Below are 19,030 nucleotides of genomic sequence, written 5' to 3' on the forward strand. Positions count from 1 at the left end.
AGGTATGCATTTTTAACATTTCCACTAACTCAACACCCTAGGGTTTTAATCACCAAAAAGCTAATATCAAAGGTGCAATAACTGTGGGCTTCTTTACATGTTGTGTGTGTGTGTGTTTACAATGGTAAATTTAATGATAAATTCAAATATTTTTTGATTTAATACTGAAGATACCAGGAAGCCACTTATGAGTTTTAAAGAACTTGGGGGCTTAATTATGACTCTTTTTTTTTTTCTTTTTTAAAAAATTTATTTTTTTAATTGAAGCATAATTGCTTTACAGAATTTTGTTGTTTTCTGCTAAACCTCAACATGAATCAGCCATAGGTATACATATATGCCCTCCGTTTTGAACCTCCCTTCCATCTCCCTCCCCAACCCACCCCTCTAGGTTGGTACAGAGCCCCTGTTTGGGTTTCTTGAGACATACAGTAAATTCACCTTGGCTATCTATTTTACATATGGTAATGTAAGCTTCCATGTTACTCTCTCCATACATCTCACCCTCTTCTCCCCTCTCCCAATGCCCATAGGTCTGTTCTCTATGTTTTTCCATTGCTGCCCTGAAAATAAACTCTTCAGTACCATTTTCTAGATTCTGTATATATGCAGTAGTATACAGTGTTTATTTCTCTATTTCTGACTTACTTCACTCTGTATAATAGGCTCTAGGTTCATCCACCTCATTAGAACTGACTCGAATGTGTTCCTTTTTATGGCTGAGTAATATCCCTTTGTGTATATGTACCACAACTTCTTTATCCATTCATCTGTTGATGGACATCTAGGTTGCTTCCATGTTCTAGCTATTGTAAGTAGTGCAGCAGTGAACAGTGGGATACACATGTCTTTTTCAGTTTTGGTTTCTTCAGGGTATATGCCTAGGAGTGGGATTGCTGGGGCATATGGTGGTATTATTCCTACTTTTCTAAGGAATCTCCATACTGTCTTCCATAGTGGCTGTATCAGTTTACATTCCCACCAACAGTATGAGAGGGTTCCCTTTTCTCCACACCCTCTCCAGCATTTAGTGTTGGTAGACATTTTGATGAGGGCCATTCTGACTGGTATGAGGTGATACCTCTTTGTAGTTTTGATTTGCATTTCTCTAATAATGAGCGATGTTGAGCATCTTTTCATGTGTTTGTTAGCCATCTGTATGTCTTCTTTGGAGAAATGTCTGTTTATTTCTTTTTCCCACATTTTGATTTGGTTTTTTTTTTTTTTTTTTTTTTTAATTTTTTTATTAGTTGGAGGCTAATTACTTCACAACATTTCAGTGGGTTTTGTCATACATTGATATGAATCAGCCATAGATTTACACTTATTCCCCATCCTGATCCCCCCTCCCACCTCCCTCTCCACCCGATTCCTCTGGGTCTTCCCAGTGTACCAGGCCCGAGCATTTGTCTCATGCATCCCACCTGGGCTGGTGATCTGTTTCACCATAGATAGTATACATGCTGTTCTTTTGAAACATCCCACCCTCACCTTCTCCCACAGAGTTCAAAAGTCTGTTCTGTATTTCTGTGTCTCTTTTTCTGTTTTGCATATAGGGTTATCGTTACCATCTTTCTAAATTCCATATATATGTGTTAGTATGCTGTAATGTTCTTTATCTTTCTGGCTTACTTCACTCGTATAAGGGGCTCCAGTTTCATCCATCTCATTAGGACTGGTTCAAATGAATTCTTTTTGACGGCTGAGTAATATTCCATGGTGTATATGTACCACAGCTTCCTTATCCATTCATCTGCTGATGGGCATCTAGGTTGCTTCCATGTCCTGGCTATTATAAACAGTGCTGCGATGAACATTGGGGTGCACGTGTCTCTTTCAGATCTGGTTTCCTCGGTGTGTATGCCCAGGAGTGGGATTGCTGGGTCATATGGCAGTTCTATTTCCAGTTTTTTAAGGAATCTCCACACTGTTTTCCATAGTGGCTGTACTAGTTTGCATTCCCAACAACAGTGTAAGAGGGTTCCCTTTTCTCCACACCCTCTCCAGCATTTATTGCTTGTAGACTTTTGGATAGCAGCCATCCTGACTGGTGTGTAATGGTACCTCATTGTGGTTTTGATTTGCATTTCTCTAATAATGAGTGATGTTGAGCACCTTTTCATGTGTTTGTTAGCCATCTGTATGTCTTCTTTGGAGAGATGTCTGTTTAGTTCTCTGGCCCATTTTTTGATTGGGTCATTTATTTTTCTGGGATTGAGCTGCAGGAGTTGCTTGTATATTTTTGAGATTAATCCTTTGTCTGTTTCTTCATTTGCTATTATTTTCTCCCAATCTGACGGCTGTCTTTTCACCTTACTTATAGTTTCCTTTGTTGTGCAAAAGCTTTTAAGTTTAATTAGGTCCCATTTGTTTAGTTTTGCTTTTATTTCCAATATTCTGGGAGGTGGGTCATAGAGGATCTTGCTGTGATTTATGTCGGAGAGTGTTTTGCCTATGTTCTCCTCTAGGAGTTTTATAGTTTCTGGTCTTACATTTAGATCTTTAATCCATTTTGAGTTTATTTTTGTGTATGGTGTTAGAAAGTGTTCTAGTTTCATTCTTTTGCAAGTGGTTGACCAGTTTTCCCAGCACCACTTGTTAAAGAGGTTGTCTTTTTTCCATTGTATATCCTTGCCTCCTTTGTCAAAGATAAGGTGTCCATAGGTTCGTGGATTTATCTCTGGGCTTTCTATTCTGTTCCATTGGTCTATATTTCTGTCTTTGTGCCAGTACCACACTGTCTTGATGACTGTGGCTTTGTAGTAGAGTCTGAAGTCAGGCAGGTTGATTCCTCCAGTTCCATTCTTCTTTCTCAAGATTACTTTGGCTATTCGAGGTTTTTTGTATTTCCATACAAATTGTGAAATTCTTTGGTCTAGTTCTGTGAAAAATACCGTTGGTAGCTTGATAAGGATTGCATTGAATCTATAGATTGCTTTGGGTAGAATAGCCATTTTGACAATATTGATTCTTCCAATCCATGAACACGGTATGTTTCTCCATCTGTTTGTGTCCTCTTTGATTTCTTTCATCAGTGTTTTATAGTTTTCTATGTATAGGTCTTTTGTTTCTTTAGGTAGATATACTCCTAAGTATTTTATTCTTTTTGTTGCAATGGTGAATGGTATTGTTTCCTTAATTTCTCTTTCTGTTTTTTCATTGTTAGTATATAGGAATGCAAGGGATTTCTGTGTGTTAATTTTATATCCTGCAACTTTACTATATTCATTGATTAGTTCTAGTAATTTTCTGGTAGAGTCTTTAGGGTTTTCTATGTAGAGGATCATGTCATCTGCAAACAGTGAGAGTTTCACTTCTTCTTTTCCTATCTGGATTCCTTTTACTTCTTTTTCTGCTCTGATTGCTGTGGCCAAAACTTCCAACACTATGTTGAACAGTAGTGGTGAGAGTGGACACCCTTGTCTTGTTCCTGATTTCAGGGGAAATGCTTTCAATTTTTCACCATTGAGGGTGATGCTTGCTGTGGGTTTGTCATATATAGCTTTTATTATGTTGAGGTATGTTCCTTCTATTCATGCTTTTTGGAGAGTTTTTATCATAAATGAGTGTTGAATTTTGTCAAAGGCTTTCTCTGCATCTATTGAGATAATCATATGGTTTTTATCTTTCAATTTGTTAATGTGGTGTATTACATTGATTGATTTGCGGATATTGAAGAATCCTTGCATTCCTGGGATAAAGCCCACTTGGTCGTGGTGTATGATTTTTTTAATATGTTGTTGGATTCTGTTTGCTAGAATTTTGTTAAGGATTTTTGCATCTATGTTCATCAGTGATATTGGCCTGTAGTTTTCTTTTTTTGTGGCATCTTTGTCTGATTTTGGAATTAGGGTGATGGTGGCCTCATAGAATGAGTTTGGAAGTTTACCTTCTTCTGCAATTTTCTGGAAGAGTTTGAGTAAGGTAGGTGTTAGCTCTTCTCTAAATTTTTGGTAGAATTCAGCTGTGAAGCCATCTGGTCCTGGGCTTTTGTTTGCTGGAAGATTTTTGATTACAGTTTCGATTTCCTTGCCTGTGATGGGTCTGTTAAGATCTTCTATTTCTTCCTGGTTCAGTTTTGGAAAGTTATACTTTTCTAAGAATTTGTCCATTTCATCCAAGTTGTCCATTTTATTGGCATAGAGCTGCTGGTAGTAGTCTCTTATGATCCTTTGTATTTCAGTGTTGTCTGTTGTGATCTCTCCATTTTCATTTCTAATTTTGTTAATTTGGTTCTTCTCTCTTTGTTTCTTAATGAGTCTTGCTAATGGTTTGTCAATTTTGTTTATTTTTTCAAAAACCAGCTTTTAGCTTTGTTGATTTTTGCTATGGTCTCTTTAGTTTCTATTGCATTTATTTCTGCCTTAATTTTTAAGATTTCTTTCCTTCTGCTAACTCTGGGGTTCTTCATTTCTTCCTTCTCTAATTGCTTTAGGTGTAGAGTTAGGTTATTTATTTGGCTTTTTTCTTGTTTCTTGATGTAAGCCTGTAATGCTATGAACCTTCCCCTTAGCACTGCTTTTACAGTGTCCCATAGGTTTTGGGTTGTTGTGTTTTCATTTTCATTCATTTCTATACATATTTTGATTTCTTTTTTGATTTCTTCTATGATTTGTTGGTTATTCAGAAGCGTGTTATTTAGCCTCCAGGTGTTTGAATTTTTAACAATTTTTTTCCTGTAATTGAGATCTAATCTTACTGCACTGTGGTCAGAAAAGATGACTGGAATGATTTCAATTTTTTTGAATTTTCCAAGACTAGATTTATGGCCCAGGATGTGATCTATTCTGGAGAAGGTTCCATGTGCACTTGAGAAAAAGGTGAAGTTGATTGTTTTGGGGTGAAATGTCCTATAGATATCAATTAGGTCTAGCTGGTCCATTGTGTCATTTAAAGTTTGTGTTTCCTTGTTAATTTTCTGTTTAGTTGATCTATCCATAGTTGTGAGTGGGGTATTAAAGTCTCCCACTATTATTGTGTTACTATTAATTTCCTCTTTCATACTCGTTAGTGTTTGCCGTACATATTGCGGTGCTCCTATGTTGGGTGCATATACATTTATAATTGTTATATCTTCTTCTTGGATTGATCCTTTGATCATTATGTAGTGTCCTTCTTTGTCTCTTTTCACAGCTTTTATTTGAAAGTCTATTTTATCTGATATGAGTATTGCGACTCCTGCTTTCTTTTGGTCTCCATTTGCATGAAATATTTTTTTCCAGCCCTTCACTTTTAGTCTGTATGTGTCTCTTGTTTTGAGGTGGGTCTCTTGTAGACAGCATATATGGGGGTCTTGTTTTTGTATCCATTCAGCCAATCTTTGTCTTTTGGTTGGGGCATTCAACCCATTTACATTTAAGGTAATTATTGATAGGTGTGGTCCCGTTGCCATTTACTTTGTTGTTTTGGGTTCACGTTTATACAACCTTTCTGCATTTCCTATCTAGAGAAGATCCTTTAGCATTTGTTGAAGAGCTGGTTTGGTGGTGCTGAATTCTCTCAGCTTTTGCTTATCTGTAAAGCTTTTGAGTTCTCCTTCATATCTGAATGAGATCCTTGCTGGATACAGTAATCTAGGTTGTAGGTTATTCTCTTTCATTACTTTCAGTACGTCCTGCCATTCCCTTCTGGCCTGAACGGTTTCTATTGATAGATCAGCTGTTATCCTTATGGGAATCCCTTTGTGTGTTATTTGTTGTTTTTCCCTTGCTGCTTTTAATATTTGTTCTTTGTGTTTGATCTTTGTTAGTTTGATTAATATGTGTCTTGGGGTGTTTTGCCTTGGGTTTATCCTGTTTGGGACTCTCTGGGTTTCTTGGACTTGGGTGGCTATTTCCTTCCCCATTTTAGGGAAGTTTTCAGCTATTATCTCCTCGAGTATTTTCTCATGGCCTTTCTTTTTGTCTTCTTCTTCTGGGACTCCTATGATTCGAATGTTGGGGCGTTTCACATTGTCCCAGAGGTCCCTGAGGTTGTCCTCATTTCTTTTGATCCTTTTTTCTTTTTTCCTCTCTGCTTCATTTATTTCCACCATTTTATCTTCTACCTCACTTATCCTATCTTCTGCCTCCATTATTCTACTCTTGGTTCCCTCCAAAGTGTTTTTGATCTCATTCATTGCATTGTTCATTTTTAATTGACTCTTTTTTATTTCTTCTAGGTCTTTATTAAACAATTCTTGTATCTTTTCAATCTTTGTCTCCAGGCTATTTATCTGTAACTCCATTTTGTTTTCAAGATTTTGGATCATTTTTATTATCATTATTCTAAATTCTTTTTCAGGTAGATTCCCTATCTCCTCCTCTTTTGTTTGACTTGGTGGGCATTTTTCAATTTCCTTTACGTGTTGGGTATTTCTTTGCCTTTTCATCTTGTTTAGATTGCTGTGTCTGGAGTGGACTTTCTGTATTCTGGAGGTCTGTGGTTCCTTTTTATTGTGGAGGATTTACCCAGTGGGTGGGGTTAGATGATTGGCTTGTCAAGGTTTCCTGGTTAGGGAAGCTTGCGTCAGTGTACTGGTGTGTGGAACTTGATTTCTTCTCTTTGGAGAGCAATGGAGTGCCCAGTAATGAGTTTTGAGATGGGTCTATGTGTTAGGTGTGACCTTGGGCAGCCTGTATGTTGACATTCGGGGCTATGTTCCTGTGTTGCTGGAGAATTTGCGTGGTATGTCTTGCTCTAAAACTTATTGGCTCTTGGGTGGTGGTTGGTTTCAGTGTAGGTATGGAGGCTTTTGGACGGTCACTTATTACTTAAAGTTCCATGTAGTCAGGAGTTTTCTGGTGTTCTCAGGTTTTGGGCTTAAGTCTCCTGCCTCTGGATTTCCGTTTTATTCTTCCTGTAGTCTCAGGACTTCTCCAACTATACAGCACTGATAAGAAAACTTCTAGGTTAATGGCGAAAAGATTCTCCCCCGTTAGGGACACCCAGCGAGGTTCACAGAGTTACATGAACAGGAGAAAAGGGAGGAGGGAGATAGAGATGAGCAGGAGGAGAAAAAGGGGGACTCAAGAGGAGAGAGACATATCTACGCAGCTGTCTGTTCCCAGAGTGTTCTCCGTATCTCAGACACCTACAAGGATTCACAGAATTGGATTGGGAAGAGAAGGGGAAAGGAGGAAATAGAGGTGTTCTGAGGTAGAAAACAGAGAGTCAAGATTGGGAGAGAATAATCTTCGGTTTAAAGATAGGGCTTCTCTCTTTTTTTTTTTTTGTAAGGTTATAGTGTAGTGAAAATGAAAATGAAGAGTAGTAGAGGAGTACTAGAGGACTTTAAAAGAAATAAGAGAAAAAGAAAAATAGAAAATAAAAGAGAAAACGGAAAGAAAAAAAAAGAAAAAAGAAAAAAAAAGAAAAAGAAAAAAAAGAAAAAAAAATTAAAAAAAAGGAAGAAAGAAAAAAAAAATTTTTTTCCCCCTAATTAAAAAAATCGTAAAAATCTATGAAAATGAAAGTTAAGGAGTAATGGGGGAGTAATAGGGAATTTTAAAGCAAAATAAAAGAGAAAAAATAAAAAAGAAAAAATATAAAAAGAAAAAAAAATTTTTTTTTTTTTCCTTACTTAGAAAAAAAAAAAGTAAAAATATATCTAGGAATTTCTCTGGAGCTGTTGCGGTCAGTGTGGGTTCGGCTCAGTTTCAGATAGCTCCTCGTTCCAGCTTACACTTCTCGATATCTACAGGGCCCTTCCGGTGAAGTCGGTGTTTTCTACAGGGATTTTAATCTGTTGCACCAGTCCCTTCTGAAGCGGTTCCCTTTGTTTATTTGGCTTCTGTTTGCCGGTCTCTTCGGAGCCTCATTTCCGCCCTGACACAGGCGGGCGGAGGTGGACTCTTATTCAGGTAGCTAGTTCCATTGCGCTGCTGGGATGGGCTGGCGCTGCGGGGCGGGGCTGACGCTGCGGGGAGGGGCTGGCCCTGCGGGGGCGGGCTGGCGCTGCCGGGAGGGGCTGAGCTGCTTTCTCCGTCTGCGCTGCTCAGGCTCCCGGCTGTTCTATATGGAGTGCGCCCCGCGCTGCGCTAGGTTCCAGCCCTCGGGTGTTACACAAAAGCTCGGAAGGAAAAGCTGCACCTGCTCTCTGTGCCTTCCCCGTCAGAGCGGTCCAGGCAGGGAGGGGCTTGATGGGCGCGCTATCCCCAGGTGTGGCGCACTCACTCCCTTCCGCGGACCCAGTCTCAGTTTCCGCTGGCGCCAGTCGGGTGCGCGCGCCTTCCGCCCTCTGCGTCCCCAGCCCCAGTCCCCGCCCGCGCCGGTCAGGTGCCTGCGCCCTGTGTCTCACCGCGACCTTCCCCTCCCCCCTGCCTCCTGCCTCCGGCCAGCTGGGCCGGTCCGCAGCCTGCGAGCTCTTCTCGGGATTTTCTCCGTCCCTTTGTTCTGCGAACCGCCGGCAGTGTGTTCCGGCCGGTTAATTTTCTCTCTCTCTTTTGGTCTCCCACAGTTCAAGTTGGCACCTCACAGAAGCTCCCTCCGATTGTCCTCAGGGCACTCAGGCCTGGACCCTAGCCCAAGCAAGGCCGCCTAAGACTCCCTTCCCGGGGCGGGTCTCCGTCCTTAGCTCTTTTGTCTCACTTTTTATCTTTTATATTTTGTCCTACCTCCTTTCGAAGACAATGGTCTGCTTTTCTGGGCGCCTGAAGACCTCAGCTAGCGATCAGAAGTTGTTTTGTGAAGTTTGCTCTGCATTCAGTTATTCTTTTGATGAATTTGTAGGAGAGAAAGTGGTCTCCCCGTCCTACTCCTCTGCCATCTTGGCTCCTCCCCCCTGGTTGTTTGTTTTTATGGTATTGAATTGTATGAGCTGCTTGTATATTTTGGAAATTAATCCTTTACCAGTTGTTTCATATTCTATTATTTTCTCCCATTCTGAGGGTTGTCTTTTCACATTCTTTACAGTGCAAAAGCTTTTTAAGTGTAATCAGGTCCCACTTGTTTACTTTTGTTTTTATTTCCATTACTCTAGGAGGTGGGTCATAGAGGATCTTGCTTTGATTTATGTCATTGAGTGTTCTGGCTATGTTTTCCTCTAAGAATTTTATAGTTTCTGGTCTTACATTTAGGTCTTGAATCCATTTTGAGTTTATCTTTGTGTATGGTGTTAGGAAGTATTCTAATTTCATTCTTTTACATGTAGCTGTCCAGTTTTCCCAGCACCCTTTATTGAAGAGGCTGTCTTTGCACCATTGTATAATCTTGCCTCCTTTGTCAAAAATAAGGTACCCATAGGTGCATTGGTTTATTTCTGGGCTTTCTATTTTGTTCCACTGCTCTATATTTCTGTTTTGGGGCCAATACCATACTGTCTTGATGACGGTAACTTCATAGTATAATCTGAAGTCAGGAAGGTTGATTCCTACAGCTCCATTCTTTTTTCTCAAGACTGCTTTGGCTATTCAGGGTCTTTTTTGTTTCCACATGAGTTGTGAAATTTTTTGTTCTATTTCTGTGAAAAATGCCATTGGTAATTTCATAGGGATTCCATTGAATCTGTAGATTGCCTTTGGTAGTATAGTCATTTTCACAATATTGATTCTTCCTACCCAGGAACATGGAATATCTCTCTATCTGTTTATGTCATCTTTGATTTCTTTCATCAGTGTCTTATAATTTTCTGTGTTCAGTTCTTTCATCTCCTTAGGTAAGTTTATTCCTAGGTACTTAGTTCTTTTTGTTACAATGGTGAATGGGATTGATTCTTTAATTGCTCTTTCTGATTTTTCATTGTTAGTGTATAGAAATGCAAGTGATTTCTGTGTATTGATTTTGTATCCAGCAACTTTGATAAATTCACTGATTAGCTCTAGTAATTTTCTGATACTATCTTTAGGGTTTTCTATGTACAGTATCATGTCATCTGAAAACAGTGAGAGCTTTACTTCTTCTTTTCTGATCTGGAAGCCTTTGATTTATTTTTCGTCTCTGATTGCTGTAGCAAGGACTTCCAGAACTATGTTGCTAATAGTGGTGAAAATGTGTAACCTTGTCCTGTTCCTGACCTTAGGGGGAACCCTTTCAGTTTTTCACCATCGAGAATAATGTTTGCTGTAGGCTTATCATATATGACCTACCCTATGTTGAGGTAGGTTCCTTCTATGCCCATTTTTTGAAGAGTTTTAGTCATAAATGGGTGCTGAATTTTGTCAAAGGCTTTTTCTGCATCTATTGAGATTATCATATGGGTTTTATCTTTCAATTTGTTAATATGGTGTATCACATTGAATGATTTGTGCATCTTGAAGAATCCTTGCATTCTTGGCATATTCCCAACTTGATCATGGTGTATGAGCTTTTTGATGTGTTTTTGAATTCTGTCTGCTAAAATTTTGTTGAAGGTTGTTGCATCCATGTTCATCAGTGATATTGGCCTGTAGTTTTCTTTTTTTGTGTTGTCTTTGTCTGGTTTTGGTATCAGGGTGATGGTGGCCTTGCAAAATGAGTTTGCAAGTGTTCCTTCCTCTGCAATTTTTTGAAAGAGTTTTAGAAGGATAGGCATTAGCTCTTCTCTAAATGTTTGATAGCATTCTCCTGTAAAGCTATCTGGTCCTGGGCTTTTGGTTTTGGGGAGATACTTGATTACAGTTTCAATTTCAGTGCCTGTAATTGGGTTGTTCATAATTTCTATTTCTTCCTAGTTCAGTCTTGAAAGATTGAAATTTTCTTAGAATCTGTCCATTTCTTCCAGGTTATCCATTTTATTGCCATATAGTCTCTTATAACCCTTTGTATTTCTGCATTGTCTGTTGTAACCTCTCCTTCATTTCTAATTTTGTTGATTTGATTCTTCTCTCTTTTTTCTTGATGAGTCTAGCTAAAGGTTTGTCAATTTTGTTTATCTTCTCAAGGAACCAGCTTTTAGTTTTACTAATCTTTACTATTGTTTCTTTTATTTCTTTTTCAATTATTTCTGCTCTGATCTTTAAGATTTCTTTCCTTCTGCTAATTTTGGGGTTTTTTTTTTTTGTTCTTCTTTTGCCAGTTGTTTTAGGTATAAAATTAGGTTATCTATTCAATGTTTTTCTTGTTTCTTGATGTAGGATTGTATTGTTGTAAACTTCCCTCCTAGAACTGCTTTTACTGCATCCCATATGATTTGAGTTGTATTTTCATTGTTATTAGTTTCTAGAAATTTTTTGATTTCCCTTTTGATTTCTTCAGTAACCTGTTGGTTATTTAGAAATTTATTGTTTAATCTCCATGTATTTGTGTTTTTACAGTTTTTTTTTCTTTTAAGTGATATCTAGTCTCATAGCGTTGTGGTCAGAAAAGATACTTGATAAGATTTCAATTTTCTTAAATTTACTTAGGTTTGATTTGTGATCCAGGATGTAGTCTATCCTGGAGAATGTTCTGTGTGCACTTGAGAAGAGGGTGTATTCTTCTGCATTTATATGCAAAGTCCTGAAGATATTAATGTGATCCATCTCATCTCATGTATCATTTAAGACTTTTGTTTCCTTATTAATTTTATGTTTTGATGATCTGCCCATTGGTGTGAGTGGGGTATTAAAATTTCCTACAATTATTGTGTTACTGTCAATTTCTCTTTTTATGTCTGTTAGGGTTTTTCTTATGTATTGAGGTGCTCCTATGTTGGGTGCATAGATATTTACAATTGTGATGTCTTCCTCTTGGACTGATCCATTGATCATTATATAGTATCCTTCCTTATATCTTGTTATCTTCTTTATTTTAAGGTCTATTTTGTCTGATATGTGGATTGTTACCCGAGCTTTCTTTTGCTTTCCATTTGCATGGAATATATGTTTCCATTCTCTCACTTTCAGTCTATATGTGTCTTGAGGTCTGAAGTGGGTTTCTTGTAGACAGCATATATATGGGTCTTGTTTTTGTATCCATTCAGTCAGCCTGTATCTTTTGATTCAAGCATTTAATCCGTTTACATTTAAAGTAATTATAGATATATATGTTCCTATTGCTATTTTCTTAGTTGTTTGGGGTTGGATTTTGTATATCTTTTTCTTCTCTTTTATTTATTGACTATGCAAGTCCCTTTAACATTTGTTGTAAAGCTGGTTTGGCGGTGCTGAATTCTCTTAACTTTTGCTTGTCTGAAAAGCTTTTGAATCTCCATCAATTTTGAATGAGATCCTTGCCGGGTACAGTAATCTTGGTTGTAGGTTTTTCCCTTTCAGTACTTTAAATATATTCTGTCACTTCCTTCTGGCCTGCAGAGTTTCTGCTGAAAGATCAGCTGTTAAACATATGTGGTTTCCCTTGGTTGTTACCTGTTGTTTATCTCTTGCTGCTTTTAATATTCTTTCTTTCTGTTTAATCTTTGTTATTTTGACTAGTGTGTGTCTTGGCGTGTTTCTCCTTGGGTTTATCCTGTATGGGACTCTGCCTGTTGACTTGATTGCCTACTTCCTTTTCCATGTTGGGGAAATTTTCAACTATAATCTCTTCAAAAATGTTCTCATACCCTTTCTTTTTTTCTTCTTCTTCTGGGACCCCCCATAATTCAAATGTTGGTGCATTTGATATTGTCCCAGAGGTCTCTTAGACTATCCTTAGTTCTTTTCATTCTGTTTACTTTATTCTGCTCTTCAGAAGTTATTTCCAGCATTTTATCTTCCAGCTCACTGATTTGTTGTTTTGCTTCAGATATTCTGCTAGTAATTCCTTCTAGAGTATTTTTAATTTCAGTAATTGTGTTGTCAGTCTCTGCTTGTTTATTCTTTAATTCTTCTAGGTCTTTGTTAATTTATTTGTGCATTTTCTCCATTTTTTTCAAGGTTTTTGATCATCTTCACTATCACTATGCTGAATTATTTTTTCAGGTAGCTTGCCTATTTCCTCTTCATTTATTTGGATTTCTGTGTTTTTAGTTTTTTCTTAATTTGTGTATTATTTCTCTGTCGTTTCATTATTTTTTTTTAAACTTATTGTTTTTGAGGACTCCTTTTCCCAGCCTTCAAGGTTGAATTCTCTCTTCCTTTTGGTTTCCGCCACCCCTAAGTTTGGTGCAGTGGTTTGTGTAAGCTTAACATAGGGTGAGATTTATGCTAAGTTTTTGTTTGTTTGTTTGTTTTGTTTTTCCTCTAATGGGCAAGGCTGAGTGAAGTGGTAATCTTGTCTGTTAATGACTGGGTTTGTGTTTTTGTTTTGTTTGTTGTTTGGATGAGGCGTCCTGCACAGGGTGCTACTGGTGGTTGGGTGAGGCTGGGTCTTGTATTCAAGTGGTTTCCTTTGTGTGAGTTCTCACTATTTGATACTCCCTAGTGTTAGTTCTCTGGTAGTCTAGGGTCTTGGAGTCAGTGCTCCCACTCCAAAGACTGAGGACCTGATCTCTTTCTGCCTGACTCTTGGACAGTTTCTCCAGACATAGTGATAACATGGATTTCGGTTTCCAACAGCTTAGGGTCCCAGCGGCATCCACTCCAGGTTAGAAGATCGCAGGTAATGAACTCCCATTTTCAAATGCAGGGTGACAATGTACAGTCTTGATGTAGTCCTTTCCTGATTTGGAACCAGTCTGTTGTTCCATGTCCAGTTCTAACTGTTGCTTCTTGACCTGCATACAGATTTCTCAGGAGGCAAGTCAGGTGGTCTGGTATTCCCATCTCTTTAAGAATTTACATAACTATACCAAAGTAGCATAGCCTAGACTGACTCTGAAGACTTCCTGGCCTTAAAGAGCTCACTTTTAATCACTCTACTTTATTGATCAAACTTGAACTTCAAACCCTGTAAAAGATTAGTGACTGACTTAAATGGCTACCTAGCTGAAAGTTAGTGGTTGAAACAGTTTTAAGAACAGCAAGCTTTTCCAGGGCAAGGCAATAGGAGATTTTATCTTCTGAGAAGGAAAGCCTATCGTGTATGATCCTGGCCCTCACGTTATTGTTAGGGATCCTCAGTGAAGCAAAGCAGAGGTCACGTGGGCTGTCCTCATAGAATGGTACTGGGGCCCCTAGGTAGTCCAGGGAGGTGGGCATAGAGTAGCACTCCAGTCAGATGAGTTCTGTAGATGAGTATGTAGAGCTGTATACCCTGCTTGTAACTTGTACAACAGCAGCTCTTTTTGTGTTGGTGTCACTTTTTGGCAAATCCTTCTTACAGATAGTTTTATATGGGGACCCATGAAGAAACTCAGACCCTATCTTATACAGGATTCATTCTCTGATCTCAATTTCCTGTTTTGGTTGGGATAGGATTGTTGGTCCTTTATTGGACTGGAAGCTGGTGGTCCAGAGTCGACGATGAGAGAGTGAAAGAAGGAAAGAGGCTAATATTCCCTGGGTTATGAAGCCAGCTTTCATGCTCCAAGGAATCAGCCAGAAATAGAGAGAGAGAGAGAAAGAAAGACAGACAGACAGACAGACACAGGGACCCAAGCTCTGATGGAGCAAAGGTGTTTTAATCAACATGGTGTGGGCATATATACTGTCTTACAAGGTAGTTATTCTCAGCAAAGATAAAGATTAAAATTCCAGACTTACAAAACATAAGGCAATCCCTATTAAAGAGAGAGAGTTGTAAACAATCACTTTTTACCATATGGTTCATAAGAAGGAAGAGGGAAGAACTTATCACCATATTGAAAAACTAATGAAGGACATGCCTGGATTCCTCAGCCCCAGGAATGCCTGTTCTCTTAATTCCCGAATATTCAGGAATTAATAAGGGCCAGAGGATTCCTGAAAGATCCAAAACAGCACACAGGAAGCCTCCTGTTAAATGCTTCCTGACAAGGATCATTCATGCATAGATGCATATTTTTGGTGTGCCTACTACAAGACAAGAATTGGAGATAGAATGATGTATATAGTAGAAACGGTCTCTGTTCTATGCAAGTTTTCCTTATAGTAGAAAGTAAAAGATCATGGACAAATATGCCAGCAAATAAATAAAACAATTATAAATTGTGACAAGTTCTATAAACAAAAGAATGAGGCAGCTAAAATGTAACAACAAAGAGATTTAATTAGGATAGACAGGAAAGTCTTTCAAAGGAAGTGCTATTTGAGTCAATACCTGAGGGCTGAGCAGAAAACATCAATGAAAAAAGTAGTGGAAGGGCATTCTCTACAGGGAAGTGTCCAAGAGATTAGAGATTTCAGCAAGCTTTGGTATTCTGGAATAGCTAGGTCAGTGTGTTTGGAGAAGAGTTAATGAAAAAGGGGTTGCTACTATTTTTTTTTTAATACTAGAGAATAAAAGTATGAAAGGAACTAATGTAAAATGACTTGGATATTGCTTTACTTCTATAATTCCATTTAGCCAAAACTAAATTACTTCTAATTCAACAAATCCAATATTTTTCTGACAGAGCAAAATGTATTAGTTTTGAAAAGGCCACCAAGACCCGGACTATGTGTGGTCACTTGAAGTTAATATATATTCAGTCTAATTGTTTTACAAAATGTTCTTCTGGCAATCTCAATAACCAGTTGCTGCATAATAAGCTGAATGTGGCCTCCAGTTATTGGCCAGGATGAGCAAGCTATAACTAATATTCCATTGTTCATCACCCAGAAAACCTCAGGGTTGGGTGTTTCTGTGCTACTTTGGCCAAGTCCTTTCTAATCATGTGCAATAATCATTTCTATTAATCACTTTGCAAGATGTGTAAGAACCCAAGAAATTTTTCCATGTAAGAAGGAGCAAAATTTAGGTTCATTTATAAAACTTTCATATGGATAAACAGTTAAATCAGTCTAACATTCTGGTGTAAGAGATATAGGAATCAAGTTCAAATAATCATGTCTTTGTTTGCTCTTTTACTGGCTTACATGGCCAACCTATGGAAAAGGGAAGAGTAGAAATGGTCTTGTGTAAGGTGGATCCTATAGGTTGAACACTATCAAGTTTCTCCCTTATCCTCTGTCTGTATATAGACTTGATTCTCCCTGCTGCATTTGAGTTTGTCCCATATTGATGTTTTAATTATTCCCATAAAAATTTAGTGAGTGCCTACATATGTGTGCCATGTTGTGTTAAGAGTAGTCCTCAGACTATCCATGCATGTGAGAATATAAAACTCCATGCTTTATATACCCTATGAAAGTGAAAGTGTTAGTCACTCAGTCATGTTTGACTCTTTGCAACCCCATGGACTGTAGCCCACCAGACTTCTCTGTTGAAGGAATTCTCTAGGAAAGAACACTGGACTGGGTATCCATTCCCTTCTCCAGGGGATCTTCCCCACCCAAGGACCAAACCCAGGTCTCCTGCATCACAGGTATATTCTTTACCATATGAGCCTCTAGGGAAGCTCTGTTATATATCCTATAACAGAGGTCAAAGACAGAATTTAAAAATAAATCCACAAAAATCTTACTTCAAATAATAATATATTCTATAAAAGGAATAAGTGCAAAAGATAAAGTAATGGCCTATGACTGGGAGAAGAGAGTGGTTTACTTTATATAGGGAGGCTTATATGATGAGGTGATGACCTCTTCAGAGTTTGAGTTGAGACATGGAGAATGAAGCAGAAGCGTTCATTGAGAACTCTAGAGCAAGGAAACTCCAGAAAGCAGGCTCAGCAAATGTAAAGACCCTAAAATGAAAATGGTCTTAGAATGTGTAACAGGTGAAGGCAAGACTGATGTGAGTGAAACAAAGAGATCTGTGGGGAAAGTAGGTAAATATTGAATAGACATGGTCTAGTAGTCCATGGTAAAGAGTATGGATTTTATTTTAGCTTCATTAGAAAGGTGCTGGAAGGTTTCAAAGCAGAAACTGAAAAAAATTAAGTTTAATTTTTAAAATATATCTTTCTAATGGAGAATAAAGTGACTTCTCTGGTTGCTCAGAGAGTAAAGTGTCTGCCTGCAATGTGGGAGACCTGGGTTTGATCTCTGGGTCAGGAAGATCCCCTGGAGAAGGCACTGGCACCCCACTCCAGTATTCTTGCCTGGAAAATCCCATGGACGGAGAAACCTGGTCAGCTACAGTCCATGGGGTCACAAAGAGTTGGACACAACTTAGTGGTTTCACTCTCACTTTCACTTTCAATGGAGAATAGACTTTAACAAGTCAAGAGTGGAAGCAGAGAAACTAGCTAGTAGGCAGATACTTCAGTCCTAGTAAGAAGTTGCGATGGTTTGGATTAAGGTGAAAGCTTTTTTTTTTTTTTTCCTTTGTAACAGCAAGAAATTAATTCAGAATATGTTTTTTAAATAGATTTTAAGTAAGGCTTAATGATGGGTTGGATGTGGGAACTCAGAGAGAAATAAACTCTGCAATTCTTAAGATCTTTCCCTGAGCAGATGGATGATTAAAAAGGGGGTTGCTGCTGCTAAGTCACTTCAGTTGTGTCTGACTCTGTGCAACCCCATAAATGTCAGCCAACCAGGCTCCCCCATCCCTGGGATTCTCCAGGCAAGAACACTGGGGTGGGTTGCCATTTCCTTCTCCAATGCATGCATGCATCCTAAGTCGCTTCAGCCGTTTCTGACTCTGTGTGACCCTATGGACAGCAGCCGTCCAGGCTCCTCTGTCCACAGGATTCTCCCGGCAAGAATACTGGAGTGGGTTGCTGTTTCCTTCTCCCTAAAAGGGAGGGGGAGGGGGTGGTCGTTGTGCCATTAAATGGAATGTGAAAAAGAGAAATGGGCAGATTTGAGGAATATGGTTGGGAGAATCAAGAATATAGTTCTGAATGTTTTAAGTTCAAGATGTATAACATGCATAAATGGAGAGATGGTAAGTGGACTGCAGCCATCAGATCTAACATTCAACAAAAGAACACTGGAAATAGAAATTTGGGAGCATCACTGTTATAAATAAAACTTCCTAACAAAGAACGTGAATGAGGGCAATTCTTAACTTACAACCCTTTAACTCAGGAAATCAGTGAGCTCCTGATTTCAGAAAGTGAGTTCCTTTTTTTCAGTTTCCATTAGGAGAATCCTGGGTATGGATTTTTATGGATCTGGCTTGGATAATTAGGAGAAAATGGAATAGAACACACTTCACAACTGTATTTATACTACAGTGCAAAGTGTAAAATAACATATACTTTGCCTCACCTTTTTTATTTGCTGTTTCCATAAGAACACCCTCTCCAAAAATGTTGTATTCCCTGTGCTTTAGAATAATGAATGATTTATTTTAAATAAGCAATCTGTACTGTGACACAGAGCAAGTAATTTGAGAGATTATCGAGATTAGAGGGCCTCAAACTCAGGCCCACATTAGGATCACCTGGAGGACTTATTGAAAAAGATTTCTGGGACCATGGCCAGAGTATCTAATTTAGGAGATCTGAGGTAGCTCAAGAATTTGCTTTTTAAAAAGTTACAAGATGATGCTGATGCTGCATGGGTGGGAGTGACTAATCTGGATAGAACATTAGTAATCAAATAACTGAGGCAAAAGTTCTGTCCTGTGTCCTGAAATTTACTTTCTTATTTTAACCTTATTCTGTACATATCTTTGGTCTCCCCAGGTGACTCAGTAGTAAAGAATCCACCTGCCAATGCAGGCGATGCATGTTTGATCCCTGGGTGGGGAAGATTCTTTGAAGAAGGACATGGCAACCCATTGAGAAATCACATGGACAGAGGACTCTGGTGGGCTACAGTCCATGAGGTTTCAAAAGAGTCAAACATGATTTAGTGACTAGACAGCACCAACAATACATATCTTTAATATCAAATTTCCAGGTAATGGAAAAGTGCATGTGATACTTCAGCCTATTGTTAATATTTTCTCTGCATGATTTGGAAGAACTGATTAATTGATTAGTCAGATGTTCATTTTTTTTGTTGTTCTGTGGGCTGTGTGTGTGTGTTGTTAATGTATTAGGGTTTTCCAAAGAAATAAAACAAGTAACCCTGAGATATATATATGTATATATGTAGAGGGAGAGAGAGAGAAATGCTATTGTCTTCCCATATATAATATCTCTATTATAGTATATCTGTAGTATTATTATGGTATACCTGTAGTAATATCACTTTGTATCTAATATCTATCTATTTATATTTACATCTTGATCTATATATAGTTATCTCTCACCCCCACCCATATATATCTTTGGAGAAAGAGATTTATTTAAACAATT

Source organism: Cervus elaphus, chromosome 9, assembly GCF_910594005.1.
Source record: "Cervus elaphus chromosome 9, mCerEla1.1, whole genome shotgun sequence".
NCBI classification, from domain to species: Eukaryota; Metazoa; Chordata; class Mammalia; order Artiodactyla; family Cervidae; genus Cervus; species Cervus elaphus.